The sequence below is a fragment of the Scylla paramamosain genome, chromosome 30 (genome assembly GCF_035594125.1).
Source record: "Scylla paramamosain isolate STU-SP2022 chromosome 30, ASM3559412v1, whole genome shotgun sequence".
Taxonomy (NCBI): domain Eukaryota; kingdom Metazoa; phylum Arthropoda; class Malacostraca; order Decapoda; family Portunidae; genus Scylla; species Scylla paramamosain.
In genome coordinates, this window is record NC_087180.1 from 17271615 (window position 1) to 17289114 (window position 17500).

A 17500-nucleotide genomic window follows, 5' to 3' on the forward strand; every position below is an offset into this window, starting at 1 on the left:
AGAGAGCTTCCGGTGGCCGCCAGGAACACAGGACAGGGATGGAATGGCACTGGAGGAGGAGGAGGAGGAGGAGGAGGAGGAGGAGGAGGAAGAGGAGGCAAAGGCAGAGGGGAAGGTGGGGGAGAACAACAAGAAAAGGACGAACAACAACAACAACAATAACAACAACAACAAAGAACAAACGAACGAAAGAAAGATAGAGACAAAGATAAAAGACAAAAAAATGCAGAAAATAATAAAAAAAAACACAAAAAACCACCACAAACGTAAACCAAACTTCACACACTAGGAATCCTTACAAATGAATTGGTGACGCGGAGTCGTAGCGAGGCGAGGGAGTGGGGAGTGGTGGAGGGTGTGGTGATGGGAGTGGATGGTGGGAGTGGCGATGTAGGGGAACGGCGAGGCTGCGGTGAAGTGAACAACCCTCGATATAGATAAACAAGGGCGACTGTCAGACAAATGCTATGAATTCTCGGTTGAGTGAAGATGATGATGATGGGTGTGTGGGTGGGTGTGTGTGTGGGGTGGCGTGGGGAGGAGTAGAGGGACTGGGGAAGAGGGAAAGGGGGTATAGGAGTAGGACAGGGACGGGAAAGCGGGAAAGGGTCCGTGGGGAGGGGTATAATAAGGGGAAACTTTAAATAATGGAAAAAAAAGGAAGGGAAACGAGCGGTATTGTTTTGAGCACAGCCAAGCGTGTCTGGTCATAAACTTGCATCCATGAAACTCTGCTAATCGATGTTGTTGCTGTTCACGTCTCTCTCTCTCTCTCTCTCTCTCTCTCTCTCTCTCTCTCTCTCTCTCTCTCTCTCTCTCTCTCTCTCTCTCTCTCTCTCTCTCTCTCTCTCTCCATATTTTTCCTGCTCCCATTCCCCGATGTCTTTCTCTCTCTCTTCCCTTATTATTAAATGTATATATTACGGTGCCCGCTCCCCCCTCCCCCTCCGCCTCACTTTCTCCGCCTCCACTCTCCACCCACCCACCTGTGCGCTGGCTAATTGACGATTCGAACAGGTACCGAAGCGGTCCATCACCTTTACTACATGTCACAGGAATTTTCTTTATTAATTTCAAATTCTTACAATATCAATTTCAATTCTTCAACTCTTTGCTAATTTAACTAAACGTAACCTAATTTCTTTCGTGTATAGTAAGATAGGTATATATGAATTTATCCTGTATCCTGTCGTTGAGGGAGTAGGTAAGTGTATTTCTATATAATTAAGAGGGAAATCTATCCATTTATCTATTTCTAAATGTATCTGACTATCTATCTGTCGATTTATGTATATATATGTATGTATGTCTATGTCTGTATGTCTGTCTGTCTGTCTGTCTATCTTTTCCGTCAGTATAACACTTGGATATGACCTAATGGTAAGTTTAACATGTATATTAATCAGCAGAAATAAGTAACTCCTTTAAAGTGTTCTCATCATCTATATTATAAAAGTTAGTATTGCAAGCACTAGCTCATGTCCTAGAAAAAAAAATTTCTTGTGATTGGTTGGGGTTTGAGAGTTCCTTTAAAGGTGTGTGTGTGTGTGTGTGTGTGTGTGTGTGTGTGTGTGTGTGTGTGTGTGTGTGTGTGTGGAACTAGGATGGTGAAGTAGGGCAAAGCAAAAAAAAAAAAAAAAAAAGGTGGGGAGGGGGAAAACATTAAAAAGAGTTAAAAAGAGTCCAAACTGCACGTGTACCTAACTAACAGGTGTGTGTGTGTGTGTGTGTGTGTGTGTGTGTGTGTGTGTGTGTGTGTGTGTGTGCGTGTGTGTGTGTGTGTGTGTTGACCATGTACTGAAGAGCCTTCCTAGCCACACCTGTCGCTCCACATGTGACAAGTGTCTGATTCACCCACGAGCTTTCCTCGTTAAATAAATTCACTGACACACATGCACTCACACACATTTTGAGAGAGAGAGAGAGAGAGAGAGAGAGAGAGAGAGAGAGAGAGAGAGAGAGAGAGAGAGAGAGAGAGAGAGAGAGAGAGAGAGCAAAACAATAAAAATTAACAGAACTTATAAAAACGGACAACAAAACACAAAAGAAGGAAAGAAAACGAAAGAAAAACAAAGCGACCTAAAAAATAGATAAAAAAATAGGACAAGTGAAAAAAGACGGAAATCCAGAAGAGAAAAAAAAAAAAAAAACGGAAGAAAAGGGAAAGGAAAAGAAGAGAGGAAGGGAGGCTAGATCCGGAGCTCTCAGTTCCGGACACCTCCAGAGATCGGACATCCGCTGGACACACCCGCTCGTCAGGCCGGATCCAGAACGTCCAGATCCGGACACAAGCGGAAGGGGTACTTAAAATAGCAACGCAAAAGAGAGAGAGAGAGAGAGAGAGAGAGAGAGAGAGAGAGAGAGAGAGAGAGAGAGAGAGAGAGAGAGAGAGAGAGAGAGAGGGAGGGGCAGGGTGAGGACCGGGAGAGAAGGAAGCCGAGGAAGGGGAAGGAGAGAAGGGAGAGAGAGGAAGAGGAGAGTACTGGAGGGAGGGAAGGGAGGGGAGGGAGGGAGGAAAGGGGTGTCTGAACAGCTTAAGTTCACTCACCTCTGAGAAGCTAATTCATATGCAGTGACAGGTGAGTTTAATTTACTTTTTTCTAGTTAAGTTTACGTTTTCTCTCTCTCTCTCTCTCTCTCTCTCTCTCTCTCTCTCTCTCTCTCTCTCTCTCTCTCTCTCTCTCTCTCTCTCTCTCTCTCTCTCTCTCTCTTTCTCATCGTCTGCAGCTAATACATGCAAATCTTATATGAAAAATTGGAAAGAAATTACATGTGTAGTAGTAGTAGTAGTAGTAGTAGTAGTAGTAGTAGTAGTAGTAGTAGTAGTAGTAGTAGTAGTAGTAGTAGTGGTAGTAGTAAGAACAGACAACAACAACAATTACTACTACTACTACTACTACTACTACTACTACTACTACTACCACCACCACCACCACCTCACTCACAGCAGCCACGTGGTAGGACGGGCGTAACGGGAGCAGGTCTATCTAATAACAACGATTTATGCCACCAATTATTTACCCGTGACAGGTTAAGAGTCGTGGTGTGCTGGATTAACAATGACTTAATTTCCATCAACCTCGTGCCAGCTGTTAACTCGTCACTGACCCCCAGACACCCTCTCGTTAGATTTAGAGTCCCCGTGTGGTTAAAAGTGGATGTATTAAGAAGTGTTAAAAAGTTGAGCGGGAGTGAAAAAGAGAGTTGGAAAAGGTGCAGAGTATACACACACACACACACACACACACACACACACACACACACACACACACACACACACACACCTGAGCATACACACACAGACACACACACGCAGGTAAAGCGAGTAAAAATAATGTATAGAAAAACGAGAAACTGAATAAAATAAACAACAAGAAGGAAAGTAAAACGAAAGGGAAAGGATAAGTGAAATAAAATAGAAAGAAAATGTTAAAAAGGAAGTGAAAAATAAGATGGAAGTTTACATACATACACACACACACACACACACACACACACACACACACACACACACACACACACACACACAAATTTTTCCTCTTCATCATCATAACAATAAATATTCCTCCCCACATTTCCTCTCGTAGCACAAGAGCCACACGAATATCTTAAAAAAACACACAAATCACAACCTGCATGTAACTCAACCACTACAACCTGAAAAAAAAAACACACAAAAAAAAAAAACGATAAAAAAAGATAAGCTTTACATACGTGCGTCAAGGAAACATGCACAAACACACCTGTAATTTATACAACCCGTCATGCAACACAGGTGACTTTTTGCAGCTCTCACGGGAATGCGCACCAGACCCACCGGAGGACCCACACCAGAGGACCCACTAGAGGACCCACCCGTACTAATCCCGGACTCCGCCCCAGCTTAGTTCCTCGGTGGCGCTGACGCAGGACTTGCTAATCCCGTAATGGTGACACTGGCTGGCGATGACGTGACCCCCGCGTGAGGCTGGCTGGGAGATAAACTGCCCCCGATACTGAAATTCCCGTTTCCTGCGATTTGCCGCCACGTGGAGTATAGCAGTGATGGTGGTGGATTCATGTTTGTTGGTACCTTTCTTTTTACATATGACTGATTCGGCCTATGGTATTAATGCGAAGGCTGGGAGTCAAGAAGGAAGATACAAGGGATAGAAGCGACTGGAGGAGACCCGTGCATGGCGTCATCCTCTGAGTCTAGGGAAACAGTAAAAAGAGGTGGTTCTGGTCAAGGGATGCAAAAAGGTGAAGGAAAAGCCCCACTAAAGAAGGTGCCAGTCCCAAAAGAGTAGAGCCAAAGAGGATTTTCCGAAATTGATTGCCTGATTGACTGCTGACTCACTGGCTGACTGACTGACTGAATGAATGAATGATTGATAGACTGAGTGACTGACTAACCGATTACTGACTGACTGACTAACTGACAAACTTACTGACGGAATGACTGACAGGTTGACTGATTTAAAGCGCCACAGCAAAAATATAACAAAACTTCATATATTGAATTACCTGCTTACAAATAACTCCTTAATTAGGTGTTGGAGGGCGTTTCCAAATAGACGTAATAAAACCGAAGTAGGACGGCAATAAATAAACAGATAAATCCGTAAGTAGCCGAATAAATTGATCAAGGGCTAATTAACATAGAAAATGGATAAATGGAAGCAAAATCACTGAATAAATAAGGGGAGGAAACTTATTAACTCGTCCTTATTTCCCTTGGAAGAAATAAATAATAAATAAAAGCTAATATCTAAAACCTATTGCTCTCACTCACACCTGTCTTGAACTAGAAGTCTTACGTAATTAAGGGCAGGTGTTCCAATAATTACCTGGGTCAACAAATGTGTGTGTGTGTGTGTGTGTGTGTGTGTGGAAAGGTGGACAGGTGTGTGTGGGCGTGGATGTAGACAAGGGCGTGTGCGTGTTCGCGGGCGTGGCGTAGGCATAGGTGTTGGTAGGCCTACCCAGCCAGTGTGACGAGATGTTGATGCTGTGTTGTTGTTGTTGGTGGACGTGGTGGTGGTGGTGGTGGTGGTGGTGGTGGACGTGGTGGTGGTGGTGGTGGTGGTTGTTGCTGGTGGTGGTAGTGGTATAATTTTAGACGCTCTCTCTCTCTCTCTCTCTCTCTCTCTCTCTCTCTCTCTCTCTCTCTCTCTCTCTCTCTGCCCCACTTACGCCATCAAGAGAGTCGAGGAAAGCCACAAGAACAACCTAACCTAATCTAACTTTGCCTAAGGGTGACCAATGCTTACAGAAAATTACACACCAAACTTTAAACATCACAAGCAGTAGCAACACAAGTTTTATCACCCCAAACAACATAAATATGAAAATATGAAATCCCTCCTACACACACAAAGACACCACCACCACCACCACTACTCAATACAGTAGCACAACAAGACCCACAACCAGAACCAAACAACAAATTATAACACACACACACACACACACACACGTCATCACCCTACCACCCCCAAAACACCCTCATCATTAACACACAAACGACCATTAAAAAAACAGCTAATCCTCTCATCCAGCATCAATTTCCCAAACATCCTGAGCCAGACGAGGGCAGAAATAGTCTCAGGAAGGGAGTCTGGTCTGCCGCCACACCGGACACAGGTACATACAGGTACAGCTCACCTGGGGACAAAGGGTCGGTCAGGTGCTGGCAGTCGCGCACCTCTTAGTGACTCGGGGCGTGACGGAGGGGGAGGAGGGGGGTTCGCAGGACGGCAGGTGTGTTACGGGGGTGGCAAGGGGAGGATGGGCGAATGAGGGGGTAGGGAGGGGGTTAGATACTGCGTGACGGTAGTGGTGGTGGTGGTGGTGGTGACGACGTATGGTGGAATTTTTTGGATGTTTGGGGATGTTTGTGGTGTGTGTGTGTGTGTGTGTGTGTGTGTGTGTGTGTGTGTGTGTGTGTGTTTACGTGTGTGATGCTGCGGGCAGGCCATGATGCTTGTCACCGGATAAGAAACACACACACACACACACACACACACACACACGAGAGGAAGGAAACATGCTGGTCAGGTTAAGGAAGGAAGGAAGGAGGGAAGGAGGAAGGAAGGAAGGGTGTGGCCGCCGCCCATTATGTGAGGTACAGTCAGGCTCGGACACAGGTCACGCCCGCGCGCCTGCACGTAAATGAACTTGCGAACCCTTAAACGTTAGCAAGTCGTCGGCTCGTAATGGCCCCGTGGCGTGCTTGTAACCCCCTTCACATCCTCTACCTGTCTGTTTAATCCCCGTCAGTTGCTAATTAGTGCTTCAGCGTAACGTAATCCGGTAATCCTGTGACACTAACTTGGATATTTGTTAAGCTGCTTGTGACGTTTTAATGCACGCGTGAATTCCGTTATGGTTAATGAAAACTTGTTACTTCACTTACCGATGCTTAGCGATTTAAATTATTGTTGTTCCATCTCTCCGACTGTCTTATCTTTCGGTTTTGCTGGTGGTATTTCTTGTAGGTGCGCCATCAGGACTATTTTCAAAGGCCAGAAAGATATAGTCCGGTTTTCATGGGTCTTTTCCAGTTTGAGATGCATAAATGTTGCTGAACTGCCACTGTGATCATGAAAACATCCTTGAAAAATACAACTTCTCTAGAACAGTTGTAACAAGCTGAGATACGGCCCTGAAAAGTTTAGGAATACGACCCCTGATTTACTGATAGTCTCCTTACCAAACCTGACGCAATAAGAGGCTGAGTTTAAAAAATACGGTCCCTGATTTCTTGCCAACGTCTTTATAAAACCTGACGACTGATAGATTCTAAACAGATCAGATGACATAGGACTTCAGACTCGAGTGAAAAATACATTGAAATTGAGTAGTGTGTGTTACCTGTTGACCGTGACTGCACACACCTATACGCAGGCACAGACACAGAGGTGGGCGTCTCCCTGTGTCCCCCTCCACCCTACATACGCCTCTCTATGGCACCGTGGACAAAAGGTGGTCACGTGTAATTTTTTCCAAAGTGGACATTTTTAACACGTTTATTGGTTCCTGACACGCGATAGCTGGCTGTATCGTTACTTGTGTAATTCGTTCCCTCTGAGCATTCCTAAAGATTTGATACTTGTTGATGCTTGTTGTCTGAAGCCTTGTAATGGTGCACTGAGGTGATCTGAGGTGACAGTGAAGGGGGATGTGAGATGCGTGCATAGATCTGAAGGAGGGTGACGGAAGGTGAGGGAAGGTGAGCGAGAGACAGAATCGGTGATGTTTTTTGACACCAGACGAATGTGGGTGGTAAGGGCGGGCAAGGCAGGGCGGGTGGACATGTAGCGAGTGACCTAGACCTTCATCACACACGCCCACCCACGCCCACTACCACGCTCACACCCCACGCCCACTTTCACACCTTCCAAACCAACACCTGTCTGCTTGTGTTGCTTTCATGTCCTACACCCAAAACACACACACACACACACACACACACACACACACACACACACACACACACACACACACCCTCTCACCCACTCACTCTCTCTCAGCACTGTAAAACAAAATGTTGCAACCACTACACAATAAACCTCTTCTGTACACCCCATTCACCGCGACATTCTTGGCTTTATCTCACTCCCACATTGTCATTGTAGGGAAGCTGGCGATCGTATCTGTCCTGCAACCTTGTTAGAGGGACGCAGGAACGCAGGGACGGGGGGGAGGAGGGACAGGGATAGCTACACAGGGACTGGGGGTAGGAGAGATGTAGTATTGTATCAGTACTTTATGTTTGGGAGGGTAGTGGACAATAATACTGAGAGGTGTGGGTCGCAAGGAGGTGGAGAGCCGTGCACTGCATCTCCCTCGCCTTATGAGTTATGAGGGCTCCCAGGTGGCGGCGTTAACACGGGGTAAGACAAGAGAGAGAGTCCTTGAGTGCAATATAAAAGGTGTAATGCATGGAATAAGAGACAAATAAGCAGCTTGAGATATGAAAAACAAGGAAATGTAAATGGAAGAAAGCTGTAACAAGTGAGAGAAGATACATAGAGTGGAATGAGTACTATAAGGTTTGAGAAAAGTGCCAGATAGAGAAAGGAGGAAAAAGGAGAAGTAATGAGTATAATAACATAGGTGTCTGTATCACAAATTGCATCAGTTACCGACACCAGCGTCCCTTCTCTACCTGTGTCAATGAAGAGCCTCCAGAACACACGGGGAGCAGACCTTAATTAACAAGGTGAGAGCTGGCCAGGTGTTATGTATGTCTAGACGCCTCACCTGCACCTAACCCTTTCTGCTATGGTTGTCTTTAGTTAACATTAAGATCACTGGATTAAACTTAGACAAAGAAAATAGTATGAGGTTAATTTAATATTTGCTAAGTTACAGAAGAACGAAAAAAAAGTCTTAAAAGTTGTAAATAATTATGACAAAGACTACTAATGAAAGGATTAAACCAAGCAGTAGTCCTTGTACCTTGTCTGAGAGTCTTGTGTCCCTCCATCTCTCTCTTATCACTGGGGCTTAAACTGCTATCACAGGCTCATTGAAAACACTGAGGGAGATTTGTGCATTGGAGTTTTAAGAGCATTCAACATAGAGGAGATGCAAAGTCTGATAGCCATAAGACACTTGTGGCCGTGGGCTGAACAGAGAGTCATAAGGATGAGGTTTGTGTGTACTGGCGACGCTGCGGTTGTGTCTCCTTAATGCGTGATACTATTATTGGTAAGAAAAAATGTATTAACCTAACCGAACCAAACTTAACATAACACAACCTCATCTAACTTAACCCTACTTAACTTATCCAACCTAACCTAACTTAACCTAACGTAACTTAACCTAACCTAACTTAACCTAACCTAAATTAATCTAATCTAACTTAACTTAATGTAACACAACTTGATATGGTACGCTGGCTTATAGTTTGTGAAATATGTGCAGAAAGAGTGTAATTACATTCTCTCTCTCTCTCTCTCTCTCTCTCTCATCCACCTTTCACAAAACGCTCATATCCTTTCCAGTCTATTCACTCACCCCTCCATCCCTCCACCCCTCCACTACCATCCACCAGCCCCTCCACATTCCCAGCACTCCACCTCCCTACCCACTCCCCCCAGCCAACCAGTGCCGCGGGAAACTGGGTGCACCGTAAAAATGCTATTGTGGCTGTCACATTCACCTGCTACGTCAAGGCAAACGAATGATGGGAATGTTTATGAAAGCGTGGAGGATGAGCTATGTTGGGCCAGCCAGGTATCCCAGCCACCCTCGCCCGCTACTGATCGTTGAGATGAGAGGAGGGAGAAGGGAGGAGCTGGGGTGATGTCAGGAGGAGTGAGGGATGGAAGTGAGGTTAGATTGGGAGGTGAGGTTATAAGGAGTGAGAGGTGGAAGTGGACAGGTGAGAGAAGTGAAATGAAGTTTGGACTGGTTAGGAAGTGAAAATTGGGAGATGAAGTTAGGTGCGAGGGATGGAGAGTGAAATTGGGTCATGGAAGTGGAGTTATATAAGGAAAGTATAAGCAGTAATGAGAAATAAGAAAGAAATGAAAGGCTTAGTAATAAAGGTAAAGGTGAGGAGGAGAGCTTAAGAAACTGACTCGAAGGAATAAGCAATGGAATCTGAGAAACTGAACCGAAGCTCAAGAATAGAAAAAGAAAGCAGTGAACAGAATAAAAGGTAAGAAATAAAACTATAACCAAGGATGAGGACCAAAGCTAATGAAAAGAACAAGAGCTAAGTAACAGAACCACATTAGTCAAGGAGCCACGACGGAACACCACCACCAAAAAAATAAATAAATAAATAAATAAGTAAAAAAATAAAAAATAAATAAAGAAATAAATAGAACCACAACACCCAATAAACTTAACCTACCTAAAGTACCAGAACTATCCATCTATACACCACCTAAACACATAACAACGTGTAAACATGTATGGCCTTGAATTTCACAGTTGAAGTTGAGAATTTAGACAGTGTTGGATAGATGTATGGCTGATCAAGGAGGAGGAGGAGGAAGAGGAAAAGGAAGAGGAAGGGAAGGAGACATAGGAGGGAAAGAGGCAGGAGAGACGACCATCAGCATAACGCTTCCGACCCACCAACCTCCTCCCGACCGCGTCTAATTGTCGGGTATTCAGAAGGCAGCCAAGATTCCCCCGAGAACTCAAACAAGCTCGGCCGACCAGCCCCGACACGACCCGCGCTGATGAACTGGCTTTCCTATCCCACGGCAGCTTGGTGAGGTGGCCTGCGCGGGTGTGTGGGGTGTGGATGAGTGGTAAGAGGTGTGGGGGTGTGTGGATTACGTGATGCTAGTGTGTGGGAAGTGTAAGGATGGTTGGTTAAGGAAGGAAGGTTTGGTAGGCTGTGGTATAGGTCGTGGATGGGTGAGGAAGGTAACGTAGGGTGTAGTAGGATGATGGTGGTGTTGTTAATGGTAAGGAGAGGCATGGTGGTGTAGGTTATGGTAGGGTAGAGGAGATGATGATGCCAGAAAATTAATAAATGGATGTATCTCTTTATATGAAAATTAAACGCGTGAATTCTTGTCGTTATCGCATTTTCGAATCTTCCTTCTTCTCCTCCTCTTCTCTCCTCTCCTTTGCTTGCGTGAGAAATGAATGCTCAATTAAGAAAACTAAGAAGGGCTGCGGCGCGGACCCATCCACTCTGTTGGGACAAGAAACCACAGCCTTTCTTTCCTCCCCGCCTCCCCCGGGCTCTCTTCCTCCTTCCCGAGTGAGTGGCTCTTCACAGGCTGCCGGCGACGCGATCGAAGGCCCTGATGTTATCGCGGCGGCAGATAAACAGGGATCCGTCAGGGCTTTGTGTGGGGCAAGCAGAGGACCACAACCCTTCCCCGCCACACAAAGACCAGGTATTCATTATTACGTTCTTTGCTGTCGCTTCCCCGCCCGAGATAACATCGCCCGCTGAGCCACGAGTGAAAACAGCTAGGTATATTAAGGAAAAGGAAAAAAAAAAACTAAATATTTCATCAATTTTCCCTCTTTTTGGGGGAGTTTTATGGTACAATCTCAGTCTTTTCCTTATGAGGAGTGAAATATGCAAGTATATTCCAGTTGTTTCTTAGGAATTAAAATTTAGAGTTGAACCTTCTTTCTTAGGAACACGAGTACACATTCCAGCACTCTGTCTCTAAGGAGTAAAAGTATAAAGCTCAACACTCTCTTATAAATAAACCTATACACCTAAAACCTTCTTTCTCTTAGCTGAAAGTGTGTATTCTAACCCCCTTTCTTAGGAGTAAAGCAACACATTCCAACCCTCTCTTAGAAATCAAATATATTTCCGACCCTCTTTTTCTGAAATGAATAAAACCACTCTCTCTCAAACAGGAGCTCAGTACAAGACATTAAACGAGTCTGTCGCCATGACCTTCCCATAATGAACACGAGGGTCAATAATTCACCGACACTTTAATGTACCCAAGCGAGCCTCGTGCCAGAATCAATTACAGTGACGTCAAGTTATTAATCCACGTCTGTTTCCCTCTCCTGCCGCGGCTACCACCGTCAGGAGGCGCAGCACCACAACACGCTTTGACCCGCACTGGAAAGTGACACTCTCCCCATGATTAATTAGGATCCATCACGTGTGGGAAGGAGAGGTGCAAAACGACAGTAGGCGCCAAGAATGCCTCACACTACAGGGGGCGTCGAGGGGGCGTGGAATGGGCGCTGCAGGCCTCGTGGCTAGGGGCGGAGGGACACAACACCGCAGAGCTGCTTGGTGGTGTGATAGCAGAGAGGGGAGGGGGGCTACAGGTGAGGACCGGTAATCTTAAACGTTTTGGAGTGCTTTTCTAACTGATAATCAAGAATTCTTCCAAAATTATCACTGGAATCATGGAAACACCCTTGAAAACCGAGTAACATCCACTGCAGGCCGTCAACGAGAGAAAAAAAGAAGCGTCTTAACAAGGAGATAGGAAAAAGTTGAAGGCTACATTCTTAAACACTAAAACTCTTATTAGGAAAATTTTCAAGAAAGGGAGATGGAGAATTCATTTAAAACTACCACAGAAATCATACAACCACCTTTGAAAGCCCAATAACATTCACGAGAGCCTGTCATAGGTGGTCGAGGCGAAGCGCTGGAAAATACGGCTTTAAGAAGGGAGGGAGAGAGCGGGGGGAGCAGGTCAGTGGCGTCCAGCGGCAGACACAGGGGAGCAGAGGGCGTGTTCCATGCAGTAAGGATAATCTCAGCACAGGTATGCAAGTGTTCCAGGCTCAGCTAATAGGATGAAAGGTTGGCCAGGTGAATTCCTCCAGATTCCAGCCTCTCCTTTCATCACGTACGTTCCTCTCGTTCCTCTTCTTCCCTTCTTTTTCCCTCGCTTTCTTCTCCTTCCTCCCCCCACCCACTCTCGTCTATTCAATCCTCTCCGCCTTGCCTCCCTCCCGCCTCCTTTCCTTGTTCCTCCTCCTTCTGTCTGGTGTGGGTGGAGGGAAAGAGGGAAGAAGGGAAGGAAAATGTGACTGATATAACCATTTGCCCTTTTCATGTTCAAGGGAAATATTTTCAAATTTAATGAAATCCATCACATAATATGGCCATTTTAGTTATTGTATATTTGGTGACAAGGGATGCACTGAACCGTGTGTTTGAGGAGAAATGTTTACTTCATTGTGTTAGGTTTATGTTCAGCACTGCAATGAATGTAGTAGAAGTATTAATTATAAGAGTGAAAGATTTATTCAGAGATTATTAAAGAAGAAACAACAAATACCACTTGTTTCATATTGCTGTTAATTTTAAGGATGATGATGATGATGATAATGATGATGATGATGATGATGATGATGATGATGATGATGATGATGATGATGATAATGATGATGATGATGATATATACCTAATTTCAATTATTCTGTACACAATGAGTCATCCATTTCTTTCTAATAATTTAACAAAGAACCGACTAGAAAAACAAACCAATATATATATAATACAAGTAGAAAAAATAAAGATAATACAAAAATACAAGAACATGAATCAAATAAAACTAAAATAATAATTAGGATGACAATAATAAAACAACAACAACACAACAACAAAAATAATTATGCATGCAACACGTGATAACTACATCTAAACTAAAACACCAAATATAAATAAAGTAATGAGTAAGACACAAATAATAAGATGAGAAGCGTGGGTGGAGAGTGGAGGAGAGAGATAGAGAGAGCAGGGTGGATGAGTGGGTGGTGATGGTGGTGCTGGTGGCGGCGGTGCGGGGGAGGAGGTTCTGAGAGGAGGTTACTGGCTTGAAATGGACGCACACAAAAGCAGGTAACATTCTGGAGAAGGAGGAAAAAATGGGCCAAGATAAAGAGGCGCAATGTAAGGCTGAGCGAGGCTGATCCTGCCACATTATCATGAAAATTACACGAGTCCCCCCTCAAGCCCCCAGTCCCTCCATCCCGTTTTCTTCCCCAAAATTCCTGACCGTCTTGAGCGCGATAACGAGGCAGCTGCTCAGACTCAAGACGCAGTGATTACCCGAGGAATGAACGGCCGGTGACGCGCGCTGTGATGCTGGGCTGGTTGTGGTGTGGTGTGTGTACGTGTGTGTATGCAGTGGTGGGGTGTTGTGAGGTGTGTAGTGCTGATTGTGTATGGAGTGTCGTATTGCTAAGTCTGTATGAAGATAAGGTGGTGGTGGTGGTGTGTATTCGAGGTATTAAAAAGAAGTTACTTGTTAAAAATATCTTGTCAGTTTACAGTTTTGAATATATGAATACAAAAAAGGAAGGTTTAACTTAAAACATTTAGGTAGATAATTGAAAATGTATGTGATTATGATTATGAACATTTTTACAGGATATTAGAAGTATGAGAGAAGTTACTGGTAAAAAGAAACTACGTCAGGACAACTTTCTTGGATAAAAATGCAAATAAACTGAGCCATACACAAAAACGATTACCGAAATTGAAAAAAAAAACACATTAGCAGAAAATTAATAGAAGGCAAACAAGAAAAATATAAACTAAATCATAACATCAGCACGACGAAAGAAAAAAAGGTACAAAAATGTGAAAAATCTTCTTTGGTGTCACGTAAACATTTTAAGAGGCACCACCACCACCACCACCTGGCTGACCCGTGCATTCCCCCCACCCATGCCCCTTGCCCTCCCTCCCAAGATGGTCACATGCCCGCGCCTCCCTCGCACAATAAACACCCAGGGCATGAAAGCGCGCCATTCCTACCCCGCCATTACTTAATCAGAGCAATGGGCTGAGGGGCGAAGGAATGAATGGGGGAAGAGGAGGAGGAGGAGAAGGAAGAGGAGGAGGAAGAGAGAAGGGGAGGATTAGGAGGAGGAATTTCAGTGTCCAAGGAAATAGTTATCAGAAGGAAAATCTTGGCACGTACACAAACATGGAGGTCAGTGTGTGTGTGTGTGTGTGTGTGTGTGTGTGTGTGTGTGTGTGTGTGTGTGTGTGTGTGTGTGTGTGTGTGTGTGTGTGTCCAACCGGGCGTGTGAAAACCCATATTGCATGCACGTGGAAATTACAAAGCACTAAATGTACATATATATAAAAAAGGGAAAAAAAGGTAATAGATTCGATTTCCCACGAGGCGTCACCACCACTACACCGTCCACGCCCACCCCAGCCCACGCCCTGCTGCAACCCGCTCCCACGAGAACGGTGGGCGGCAGGCGTGGCGGGGCGGGAGGAGGAGAACAGGAATTGCCAATCACACACGCTATTCTGCATAAAACTTCACTACTTGATGGTTTAGCTCGTGGACATCACCCCCCCTTCCCCCCCAGGTCACTCTCTCCGCCGCTGCAGGAAGTGAACATTTAATTTAAGGCTCTGGGTCACATGTCAGAGTTTAAAGGTAATGAACATGCAGTGACGGTCATTAGTTCAGTAACACACAACGCTTTTTTGACGTTATTTTACCCTTTCACATTATTATTTCACTGTACTTTATCGTTTTTTCCTCTGTATTTATTTCGTTGATGCGATAAAATTCTGCCACTTATCAGGTTTCGCTAAGATTGTGGGATTGAATTTATGGATAGCCTGCTGGAGGAGGAGGAAGACTTAAAGTGGCTGAAATTATGCGAATGACCAGTGATAGAAAGAGGCAGAGGTCTGTAAGGTAAGGTGAGATCTACTGTTGACTTCTTTATGAGCTGAACTGTACTGGACTAAAACATTCCATTCTCAAGTACGTTTAACAGGCGACACTGGAAGTCACTGTGGGACGCGGGAAGACTTTCAAGTTATTTAAGTGTTTTACATCATGAATTAACATAAACTACACGTAATCTTAAGCATTGCACTGCCTCATCTCCATTAATTTAAACAGGCTGCACTGGAAGCTACTGAGGTCTTTAAGTGTCCCATGCGCTTTACATCATGCATTAACGTAAACTCCACTCGTAAATCTTCCATAACAGTCCCCGTGCCGTGCCGCAGCCTCCCCGCCACCGCTGACTGTGCCGCCCCGTTCACTCTTGCATAGCGCGTTCCACCCGTTCCACCACGCTTTCATTCATTTCAGCTTCTCCGCCCACCGTCCCGCGCTCCCTCGTCCCGTTCAAGCCCGCCTCGCCCTACAAACCTGCTCCGCCCGTCCCGTCCCGTCCCGTCCTGTCCCGCTGATGTACTGTCCCGTTTGGTCCTGGTTCAATCCACCCTGCTTTGTAATATTAATTCAGGAAACTTGTAGCTTTAAGTCAGAAAATTCATGTTTTTATTGGGGCCTAGATAGTAAAGTCTCTCTCTCTCTCTCTCTCTCTCTCTCTCTCTGGTATCCTTGCTACATTTGGCCTCTTAAAGTCTCCTCTCAAAGAACTTACAACCTTGTCCCTCCTTCCCTCCCTCCCTCCCTGCCTCCCTCATCCTCATCTCGAAGGTACACTGGCCGGAGCCTATCAAGTCCCCTGCCTTCACCTTCCCCTCACCCCAACACCCTCTATGGGCGAGCCTTACCCTTGGCAACCGAATATCGAGCACACAAAGACTCGTTGCATCTAAATGTGAGAATATTACCGTGGAGAAAAAATGGGAAAGGTTCACTAAGAAGGCCGAAGGTGAGAGGAAAAAAGGGCGAGGAAGAGGAGGAGGAGAAGGAGCAAGAGGAGAGGGACGACCTTTGCAAGCAGGAGAAAGGGAAATGTGATAAATAGGGGCAAACCAGAGGGCGAGCAAAAAAAGTGTTGGGGGAAAAAAATAAAGGAAAACGGAGGGTGGAAAAAAAAAAAAGGTAAGACTCGAACCCACGTCTGTATTTCCCTGTTTCCTTCGTGTGTCTTTCATTTCCTTCCGTCCTTTCCTCGTCATTTAGTCAGCTATCGTCTTTAGAATATTTAAAATCACCTAACTAGACTTTTCCATTGTTCTTTTCCTCACAGTGTTAAAATACAAGTCCGCATATCGAGGTTCATCTCCATTTTAGTGTCTCGTCTGGAGAGAGTCACGAGAGGAAGGTTCTCGGTGGCGTGAGCGAAGTGGTGAGTGACAGGCGAGGCGCGCGAGGCTTCTTGACGGGGTAATGTAATGCACTCCTCTCAGGCCTACCATGGGAGGAGTACCAGGGGGAGAGAGGGAGAGGAAGAGCACTGGGGGAGGAGGAAGAGTAGTCATACACACACACACACACACACACACACATACACAGTTTATCGTAATCATAATCGTAATTTGTAACGTTAATAGCATTTTCCGAGCTTGGACGTAAAGAAAACAGAGGATATAAGTATAATTCTGTACTTTTTTTGAGGCTACAGAGCTATTAAGTATACTGCAATACAAAATTAAGTGTCTGAAACGTTATGAGAAAGAATATTTAGCAATGAAAGGCGTGTGTTGCAGCAAAGATCTTAACCTTTTCTCAATTCTCTCTCTCTCTCTCTCTCTCTCTCTCTCTCTCTCTCTCTCTCTCTCACTAAAAGAACACATGTTGGTCAGTGTGTGGTGTCTTATTATCCATGGGAGAGCTTTGGGGGTGCCTGGGGGATCTGGGGGGGTGTCTGGTTACTCCCCGGGGGACAATGGCACCCCTGCTGTCCCCGGCATGACACCCGCCCACCTGTATCTTGACCACCCACCTCTTCCACCTCCTCTTCTTCCTCCTCTTTATTGTTTCCAGCAATACTCAAGTGGCCATCTCCTTTCTGACCACCCACCTCTTCCTCTTCCTCCTCCTCCTCCTTTTCTTCCTCCTCATCCTCCTCCTCCTCCTCCTTTTCTTCCTCCTCCTCCTCCTTCTGCAATGCATTTTCATCTTAAAATCCTCAAAATTTTAGGTATTTTATGTGAATGACTGACTGAGAGAGAGAGAGAGAGAGAGAGAGAGAGAGAGAGAGAGAGAGAGAGAGAGAGAGAGAGAGAGAGAGAGAGAGAGAGATACAGGAGCGAGGGTTCAGGTGATGCTATCTAGGAAACATTTGTCGCGAGGTGTCAATCAGGTGTTTGGTGGCAGGCAGGGAGGGAAGGAGGAAAACAGAGATGGAAGAAGGAAATGGGGAA

At 45.2% G+C, this 17500-nt stretch overlaps 1 long non-coding RNA gene across 1 annotated transcript in view; it reads right to left on the minus strand.

The window, feature by feature from the left end:
* Positions 1-10971: 10971 nt before the first annotated feature.
* Positions 10972-17500, minus strand: part of LOC135115949 (uncharacterized) — a 104099-nt gene continuing 97570 nt past the window's right edge. The window contains exon 5 of the long non-coding RNA XR_010276117.1: positions 10972-12437. This is a non-coding gene — a long non-coding RNA (uncharacterized LOC135115949). The remainder of the gene's footprint in view (positions 12438-17500) is intronic.